This window comes from Chiloscyllium punctatum, chromosome 23, assembly GCF_047496795.1.
Source record: "Chiloscyllium punctatum isolate Juve2018m chromosome 23, sChiPun1.3, whole genome shotgun sequence".
NCBI classification, from domain to species: Eukaryota; Metazoa; Chordata; class Chondrichthyes; order Orectolobiformes; family Hemiscylliidae; genus Chiloscyllium; species Chiloscyllium punctatum.
The window spans coordinates 19655312-19665689 of record NC_092761.1 but is presented as its reverse complement, the minus strand read 5'-3'; the positions used below and the strand labels follow the sequence as shown (position 1 = coordinate 19665689).

The 10378-nt window shown below is 42.8% G+C and overlaps 1 pseudogene; it reads left to right on the top strand.

Moving 5' to 3' along the window:
* The first annotated feature begins 2719 nt into the window (after positions 1–2719).
* Positions 2720–5929, top strand: LOC140493936 (cyclic AMP-responsive element-binding protein 1 pseudogene; annotated as a pseudogene).
* Positions 5930–10378: the final 4449 nt, after the last annotated feature.

Here is a 10378-nt window from a genome sequence, read left to right as displayed (position 1 = left end):
TTCTTTAAAATCTCACATTGGTTTATGAGAGGTGTTTAATGCTCCGCTATGCCGTGGCAATGATCAATCCTGCAAAGCAGTTTGCTTTCTGACCAATCCTGAAGCGTTCACTCCACAGAATGCATTGGCCCGCTCCTCACTCACTCTGGTTGGAGGACCGGCCGCTGCTCGGTCCTTCAGTTCCGCCCCTTCCTTCCAAAAGCAGAGGTGATTCAGGTGCGACTCAGCAGTTAAGCTTAAGAAACATTAAGGGACAAGGGAAGTTGGAGTCGATGCCTTGTGATGCAGGGAAAATATCCCGAATCTTGGACCGAGAGACCGGCGTTCAATTCACAGGTAGTGCAGGTGTGTGTAAAAACAACTTTGAACAGGTTCATGAGGGAAAATAAGGGAAGTCAGGAACCGAGTAAAAACAATAGAAAACCCATACAATGTGGTGGTGCTCTCAATAGTCAGATGATTTTAGTCTTTACCAAGTGTTTCAGGGTCCCAATACAGTCTGTTCCACTCCTCCTTGTGCACATATACCACGATTGTGGGGTAAAGTGTTGTGGTGGGATATAAAGGTGCTTTTCTAGAACTCACTCGGTTTTGGAGTTAAAAATGGGTGAGAAAGAGTAGGGTTTTGGATGGAGTTACCTGTTCCCCTCCGGCTGCAGCATCTCATTATTGTGCTGACTCTACCTCGTACATGTTTGGTAGAGAACACTGTCATTTCATCAGCCCACAATACAAGATCCGTCACTCTGTTTAAGACAGCAGAAATCTCTTTTAGCACTATAGTCATGACATGCATGAACCTGTTGCAGTGCTTCAAACTCCATGACAGGCTCGGTCTGGAACCTCCTCTATCCTTAAGACTTTATGCACTGCTTGCACTTTTCCATTTCCCCTTTGCATGTTCTCTTTCCAACCCACCCCACCTGTATCATTCCACAGCTGGAGCTGTCAAGGGCAGAAGTCTGCGGAATAGCCTCCCTAACCTTCTCTATCTTCCTTTTAAGATGTATCTTAAAATCATTCTCTTTAATCAATGTTTTGATCATCCATGAAGCACCTTGGGAGATTTGCCATTGTGAAAGTTCCATACAATGCAAGTAGTTGTTGTTTTTGCCATACATTAGGTGAAACAGGAATGATGCAGTCAAAATTCTAACAAGAAAATCACTGATAGGCGCAATGTATAGGCCACCAAATAACTACATCACATTGGCATGGGCAATAAACAAATAAATAACTAATGCCTGTACAAATGGTACAGCTATTATCGTCGATGATTTTAATCTATATGTAGATTGGTCAAACCAGCTCAGTCAAGGTAGCCTTGAGGAGTTCACTAAGTGTATTCATGATAGTTTTTTTTGAACAGTATGAAATGGAACTGACAAGGGAGCAAGCTATCCAAGATCTGGCCCTGTGCAATGAGGCAAGAATAATTAATGACTTCAGAGTTAGGGATCCCCTGGAAAGAAGCGATCACCGTATGGTTGAATTAGAGAGTGTGAAGATAAAATGTAATAACTGGGTCCTGTGCTTGAACACTGGGAACTACAATAGAATGAGAGAGAATCTGGATAACGTAGACTGTAAACAAAAATTTTATGGTGGGAAGATGATCAGCAGTGGAAGATTTTCAAAGACATTTTACAAAGTGCTCAGCAAAGATATATTCCAGTGAAAAGGAAGGACTGTATGAAAAGGTATTCTCGGCAATGGGTATCTAAGGAAAGTGATCAAATTAGACCCTAAGAACATAAGACATAGGAGTGGAAGTAAGGCCATTTGGCCCATCGAGTCCACTCCGCCATTTAATCATGGCTGATGGGCATTTCAACTCCACTCACCCGCATTCTCCCCGTAGCCCTTAATTCCTTGTGACATCAAGAATATATCAATCTCTGCCATGAAGACATTTAGCGTCCCAGCCTCCACTGCACTCCATGGCAATGAATTCCACAGGCCCACAACTCTCTGGCTGAAGAAATGTCTCCGCATTACTGTTCTGAATTTACTTCCTCTAATTCTAAGGCTGTGCCCACCGGTCCTAATCTCCTCACCTAACGGAAACAATTTCCTAGCATCCACCCTTTCCAAAACATGTATTATCTTGTAAGTTTCTATTAGATCTCCCCTTAACCTTCTAAACTCCAATGAATACAATCCCAGGATCCTCAGCCTATCCTCGTATGTTAGACTTCCTATTCCAGGGATCATCCATGTGAATCTCCGCTGGACACGCTCCAGTGCCAGTATGTCCTTCCTGAGGTATGGGGACCAAAACTGGACAAAGTACGCCAAATGGGGCCGAACCAGAGCTTTGTAAAATCTTAGTAGCGCATCGCTGCTTTTATATTCCAACCCTCTTGAGATAAATGACAACATTGCATTTGCTTTCTTAATCATGGACTCAACCTGCATGTTTTCCTTTAGAGAATCCTCGACTAGCACTCCCAGATCCCTTTGTACTTTGGCTTTATGAATTTTCTCACCATTTACAAGGTAGTCCATGATTGTATTCTTTTTTCCAAAGTGCAAGACCTCGCATTTGTTCACGTTGAATTTCATCAGCCATTTCCTGGACCACTCTCCCAAACTGTCTAGATCATTCTGCAGCCTCCCCACTTCCTCAGTACTACCTGCCTGTCCACCTAACTTCGTATCATTTGCAAACTTCGCTAGAATGCCCCCAGTCCCTTCATCTGGATAATTAATATATAACATGACCACGCAGGTAACCATGCCTGGGATCCAATCAACGACAAGTCCAGCAGTAACTTCAGTGCATTTGCCGAATGGGCAGACTGTTCAAGTGCAAGGAGTTATCCAAGCAGCTCAGTCCTCAGTCATACAGTCCCCTCCAGTTCAGACTGTCCAGATCTCTACTATATCTGAATGTGAGGACTCCAAGGAATCTGTGGATAGCATGACTGACTCTCAGAAATGTAGAGAAACGCTATCGAGACGGCCTTCATTCAGGAAAATCCTGAATGAACTTTCTTCTGATCCCCTGGTGTGCCAAGAAATTGATGAGGAAAAATCAGAAGAAGGGTCTGTCTCAACTGTTACTACAATGACGATGCAGACACCCATCTATCAGACTATCAGCAGACAATACATTGCTATCACACAGCGGGGGAGCAATTCAGCTGCCCAACAATGGTTCAGATGGAGTGCAAGGACTCCAGACACTAACAATGACCAACGCAGCTACAGCCAAGGTTTGAGCAGCCATTGTACAGTATGCACAGAGCCCTGATGGACAGCAAATCTTTGTTGAAAATGTGTTGCTGGAAAAGCGCAGCAGGTCAGTTAGCATCCAAGGAACAGGAGAATCGATGTTTCGGGCATAAGCCCTTCTTCAGGAATCAGGCAGCACCCAAGGAAGAGGAGAATCGACGTTTCGGGCATAAGCCCTTCTGTGCCAGGCAGCCAAGTGCTTGCACGAGGTGCTGCTGAAGATGTCCAAACCTATAAGATCCATACAACTCCTAACTCCACTGCTGGCCAGGGAATGGTTATGGCATCTTCACCAGTCCTGCAAAGCCAGTCCCAGAATGCTGAAGAAACCACTCATAAATGTGAAATCTGCCTCATGAAAAACAGGGAAGCAGCTCGAGAGTGCCGTCGCAAGAAGAAAGAGTGTGTGAGATGCTTGGAGAATTCAGTTGCTATTCTGGAAAATCAAATTGAAAGAGAAGGTGTACAAAGTGGCCAAAAACAGCGTGAAACTAGAACTGGGAAAACGTTAAAGGTCAACTGAAAGCCACGAAAGAGCTATAAAGAAAAGTAATATAGAATATGAGAAAAATAAACTAGCACAGACTATAAAGACAGAGAGCAAATGTTTATATAAATATATATAATGAGAAAAGAATGGCTAAAGTAAATGTTGGTCCTTTGGAAAATGAGAAGCATTTAGTTATGGGATATCACAGTGGAGGATACTAATATCTTTCCGGTAACTAGCAAAGAGACAAAGGTAGGTGAGGATTTGGAAACTATCATTATTACGGAACAGCTAGTTTTAGACTGTTTGGAGGTAATTGAGCTAATGATAGAAAAGTCTCCTGACCTTGATGGAATGCCTCCCAGGGTACGAAAAGAGATGCCAGGAAAAATAGCAAATGCACTGGCAGTAATTTTCTAAAATTCACTGGACTCTGTGGCAGTCCCAGCAGATTGGAAAACAGCAAAAGTGACACCACTGTTTTAAAAAGGAGGTGGACAAAAAGTGGGGAATTATATACCAGTTAGTTTATTCTCTGTAGTGGGAAAGATGCTTGGGTCTATTATCAAGGAAGAAATAACAGGGAATCTCGATAGAAATTGTCCATTGTACAGATGCAGTATGGGTTCATGAAGGGCAGGTCATGCTTGACCAATCTTTTGGAATTCTATGAAGACATTTCAAGCAAGGTGGACAACGGAGACCCAGTGGATGTAGTGTTCCTGGATTTCCAAAAGACCATCAACAAGGTGCTGTGCAAGAGGCTGTTGCACAATATAAGGGTGCATGGCGTTAGCGGTAGAGTATTAGCATGGATAGAAGATTGGTAAACTAATAGGAAGCAAACTGTTGGGGACAAATGAGTATTATTCTTGCTGACAATCATTGACACGTCGTGTGCCTCAGGGATCAGTGTTGGGACTGCAATTATTTACAACTGATACAGATGATTTGGAGTTGGAACTACATGTAGGGTGTCAAAGTTTGCATGTGATACTAAGATGATTAGCAGGACAAAGTGAGCGGAGGACTGTGAAACTTTGCAGAGCAACATAGATACATTGAGTGAGTGGGTAATGGTCTATCAAATTAAATAGAATGTTTGTAAGTATAAAGTTTATACTCTTTGGTTGTAGTAACATTTAAAAATAAAATCACTTGAATGTTAAAAAGTTGCATCATTTGCTCTGCAGAGTGACCTGAGCATCCTTCTGCATGAAGGTTGGTCACCAGGTACAACAATCAGTTCAGAAAGCAAATGGAATTTTGTCCTTCGTTGCTGAAAGGAATGTGTTTAAAGGCAGAGGTTATGTTCCAGCTGTATTTGAGTGCTGGTGAGGCCACCCCTGGAGTACTGCATGTAGTTTTTGTCTTCTTACTTGAGAAAGGATGTACTGGCACGAGAGGGGGTGCAGAGGAGGTTAACTAGGTTGATCCCGGAGTTGAGGGGTTTGGCTTAAGAGAGACTGAGTAGATTGGGATTATATTGATTGGAATTCAGAAGAATGGAAAGATATAAAAGATATAAAATAATGAATGGAATGGATAAAATAGAAATAGAGAGATGTTTCCACTGGCAGGTGAAGCAAGGACAAGACAGCATCACCGCAAGATTAGAGGCAGCAAATTTAAGACTGAATTGAGCAGGAACTTCTTGACCTCGATGGAATTCATTGCCCAGGGAAGTAGTTGATGCTAGTTCAGTAAATGTTTTTAAAGCTAGGTTAGATTTATTAAAACTTAATTAATTAATGGACACGGTGAGAACATGGGTAAATGGTTCTGTGTCCACGAAATGATCAGCCATGATCTTATTGAATGGCAGAGCAGGCTCGAAGGGCAGGAAGGCCTTCTCCTGTTCCTAGTTCTTCTGTTATACATCCCTCCCTCATTCGTGACTTGGAGGTGTTGGTGTTGGATTGGGATGGACAAAAGTAAAATTCACAGAACACCAGATTATTGGTCAACACGGTTATTTGGAAGCACTAGCTTTTCTGCTTCTTCATCAGGTGGTTTTGAGATGCTGTTGTGTCATTTTTAACTCTTGTAACTCATGAACAGCAACAAAAGCCACGACGCAATCCGTGTGCTCCAGCCAACAATGGGTCCCGGGTGATTGATGTCAGAGGCGGACCAATGGAAAGGCAGGGACGGCGCTGGAGGACCTGGCGAGGCAGTTGGTCCTCCGATCAATCAGGATGAATGAGGGGCGGGAGTAGACTATACCACGTGATCATCCTCGCGGTCGGTTCGGGATGTGTGGACAGAGAGCTGTTGGTAAAGATAGAAATAAACAGCAGGAAGCGGGAGGGAAATGGTGTTGGCATGGGTTGAGAGGGTTCACAGACATTTGGTGCAACATCGGAATCTACAAATTTGAAACTTAGAGTCACGTTTTTGTAGTACACGGGAAAATGCCTCATCTCGCGATTGACTCGAGTAAGCAACACCATCTTTATTCGGGGCAACAATTCACTGGGCACGTGCAGCCGCCAGCTTTGTAGGGGGCAAAGTTCTGCGGGACGCATGTGCAGCCTTCTCTGGTATACAGTCATAGGGTAGGATTTACATAGAGCATATTCACACCCAGAGAAATGGATTTTTTTTTCTTGATTTGTTTTGTCATTCATTTAAATGATTTGGATGTGAATAGAAGCGGTACAGTTAGTAAGTTTGCAGGTGAAACCAAAATTATTGGTATTGTGGACAGTGATAAAGGTTGTCTCAGGGTACAATGGGATATTGATCGGATGGATCAATGGGCTGGGGAGTGGCAGATAGGGTTTAATTTAGATAAATGTGAGGTGCTGCATTTTAGAAAAGCAAATCAGAGCAGGACTCACACACTAAATTGTAAGATCTTGGAGAATCTTGCTGAACAAAGAGACCTTGGAATGCAGGTTCATAGTTCCTTGAAAGCGTCGCAGGTAGATAGGACAGTGAAGAAGGCATTTGGTATGTTTCCCTTTATTGGTCAGAGCATTGAGTAGAGGAGATGGACAGGACATTGGTTAGGTCACTTTTGGAATATTTTGTGCAGTTCTGGTCTCCCTCCTTTCAGAAGGAGGCACCGAAACTTGAAAGGTTTGAGAATTGATTTTCAAGGATGTTACCAGGGTTGGAGGATTTGAGCTGCAAGGAGAGGCATAATAGACTGCGGTCATTTTCCCTGGAGTGTCATAGGCTGAGGTGTGATGTTATAGAGGTTTATAAAGTCGTGAGGGACATGGATAGCATAAATAGACAAGGGTTGGTGGAGCCCAGAACTAGAGGATATAGGTTTAGGGTGAGGTGAGGGGGGAATTCAAAAGGAGCCTGAAGGACAACTAAAATTGTCACATTTCAAAGGCATTTGAATAGGAAGGTTTCACAGGGATGTTGGCCAAGTGCTGGCAAATGAGAATAGATTAGGTTAGAATATCTGGTTGGCATGGATAGGTTGGACCGAAGAGTCTGTTTCTGTGCTAGACACCTCTGACTGTGGGATCATAAAAGTGAACATTGCTCTGATTCATCTCTGGGCTCCTTGATGTCCATTTGTTTGTTATCTAGCTTCCTCGTCTCTCGTGTGTATTTTTGCTCGGTGTAATATTTTACTATTACGATCACAGACCTCTTTGTAAATGAATTGTCCACTGCTGCCTGGCTCCTGACCGTATGCTCCATTATCAGGTTATTTTTTTCCACAATATCTTTGACAGTCAAGAGTTCTTATTTCCAATAAATGAGTGGATTTTCCTTCCATTTCTGACAGTCAAATTCTGCACCATTTTCATTCCCTGTAAATCATATTGAACTCCCTGAAACATGATGTGTATTTCTCCTTCCACAGATACCAGTGATCAAGGCCAAAGCTCTGTTTCCTGTTGAGAAGGTGATGTTTGACTTCCTTGTACTGCTGCAGTTGGTTTGGTGAAGGTGCTCCCACAACGTGGTTGGGTAGGAGACATTACAGTTTATTCACTCAGATATAGTGCAGAGTTAAAGATATCTGTACAAATCAACACGTTTTAATTTCACAAAAATATTGAATTTTTGACATAAGGCCACAGATGGAGAATATTATGTCCGGTGACCAAAACTTTTGCGAAATAAACATTTTTTCAGGAACGACTTAAAGGAAGAAAGCAGATCTTAGAGGGTTAGGGTGGGAATTCAAGACTGTGTTGCCTTGGAATCTATAGAAACAGTCACACAGCTGAACTCAAAAATAAACACGTCATTGGGAGTCTGAACTAAAATGAGTTATTGAGATATGAAAGGGTGTGTGGTGCAGGAAGATAGGAATGATTACAGCCAGGAATTAAACCAAGGGTGTGAAAGTAGATTGTTGTTGCTTATAAATGGGAGCATTTTGATGGATCAGCAAGTTCTGGTACAAGTGAGCACTTGGGCGGTAGTGTTTTCAATATTCTGGAGATTATAGGGAGGGTGATTGTGGGATGCTGGCCAGGAGTGGGTTTAGGTAATGAAATCTAGAGTTAACAAAATGAATGAATCAGTGTTTCAGTAAATGAGCTGAGACTGTGGTGAGGTCAGGTGATATCACTGAAGTCGAAACAGTGGTCTTGGAGTGGGACTGGGTTATCACCCTCGCCTCACCTCTGGAATTCAGCTGTTTGTCAGTTTGTGAAACAAGTCTGTAACAAGACCAGGATCTGAGTGTCCCTGGCAGAAACCAAACTGGGTGTCACAGAAGGTTATTGCTGAGCAGCTGCTTGACAGCACTGTTGATGACACCTTCCATCACTTCACTGCTAAGCGAGTGTCGACTGATGGAGGGAAATTGGCTGGGTTGGCTCTGTCCTGCGTTTTTGTGTTGAACATCCCTGGGAAATGTTCCACAATGTCAGTAGGTGCCAGTGCTGGACTTGTCTTGGTGGGCAGCAATTTCTGGAGCACAGCCATCAGTATTATTGCCACAATGCTGGCAGGGCCGACAGCCTTTATACTGCTTCTCCATTTCTTGATCTGATTTGAAATAAGTTTTCAACCAAGTTGATTCACGTCTGTGATGTCAGGGACCAATGAAGGCTCATCCACTTGGCATTGCTGGCTGAAGATTGCTGCAAATGCAGTTGTCTTGTCTGTTGCATGGATGTGTGAGACTCCTCCATCAGTAAGGGTGGGTATATCTGTGATGCTTCCTGCAGTGAGTTGTTTAATTGTCCATCACCATTCCTGACTAGGTGTTGCAGAACTGCAGAGCTCAGATCTGAACAATTGGTTGTTGGATCACATAGTTCTATTTGGTATTGCTTGCACTGTTTGGCATGCAGGTTGGGTAGCTTCACCAGGTTGGCACCACATTTTTAGGTATGCCTGGTATTGCTCCTGGCATGCCCTGTGGAACTCTCCATTGAACTAGGGTTGATCCCCTGACTTCATGTTAATGGTTGAATGGGGATATACTAGGCCATGATATTTCAGATTGGGCTGGAGTACAGTTCTGTTGCTGTTGTTGGCCCACAGTGAGGCCAAAGTTGCAGGGTTAAGAGGCTGATTGTGTTGTTGTATTTTCCAGTGCATTGGTAGATGTAATGTGGTCCATTCAGTTTCATTCCTTTGTTAGACTGTGCAGTGATTAATACAGTGAGTGGTTTGGTGGGCCACTGTCAGGAATGCAACTTTTAAAAAACGGTTTTGTGATTTCAACATGAAAGAAGTGAAACGATCATGGTATTCGAACAGATGAAAGACTCAACAGACATTCAAGGTATTTTTCAATGGAGAATTTCAGTTACATCACACTATAAATTTTTGCTATAAATTCTGTGCCTTAGAATTGTGCTCTCCACAATCACCTGATGAAGGAGCGGTGCTCCGAAAGCTAGTGTGCTTCCAATTAAACCTGTTGGACTATAACCTGGTGTTGTGTGATTATTAACTGAGAATATGACAGTACTACTAACAGGACTGCATGTAAACAGGCTCAGTCCACTTAATCAATACTTTCAGAAGGATTTCCTCCAAGTTTGATGACGCAATATTAGTCAAAACCGTCAACCTCAACCTGCAATGATGCTCTTAATACAAACTTCAGGCTGACACAAAGCTCCACACCCCACTGCAATGTGGTAACTAGGCCCGGCCCAGGAACTGGAACTGTGACTCAAAACTGTGATCTCAAAGGAAGTGAGCAAACATAATTCTGACAGATTAGTTCTCAGAGATGAGTAGCAAGTTTGAGACAAGGCAGGTGGTATGCCTTCTTGCATTTAGCTTAACTGCATTCCTTATTTACAGTCGTGTTTTGCAAAGTATAAAGAACTGTTTTTTTCCATAGTTGGGGAGTTTTATTCTCATTGATAACAATTGCTGCCTCCCACTCCCCAAGTCAAATCATAGGATCTATAACAAAACAATACACTGCAGATGCTGGAGATCTGAACCCCAGAAACCAAGTGCTGGAGAAACGTAGCAGTTCTGAGGGCATCGGTGAAGAGAAAAACATGTTACATTTCAAGTTCACTGACTCTTTGTCTGAACGGACAAAAGGTCATGAGACTTAGAACTTACAATGTTTTTTTTCCCCTCAGAGATGCTGCTGGACCTGCAGTTCTCCAACATTGTGCTTTCTATAGTGAACTTTAATTACAAAACAGATCGGAAAATACTAATCTGCAAAAGTGAAAGGTTCATTGTAAACAT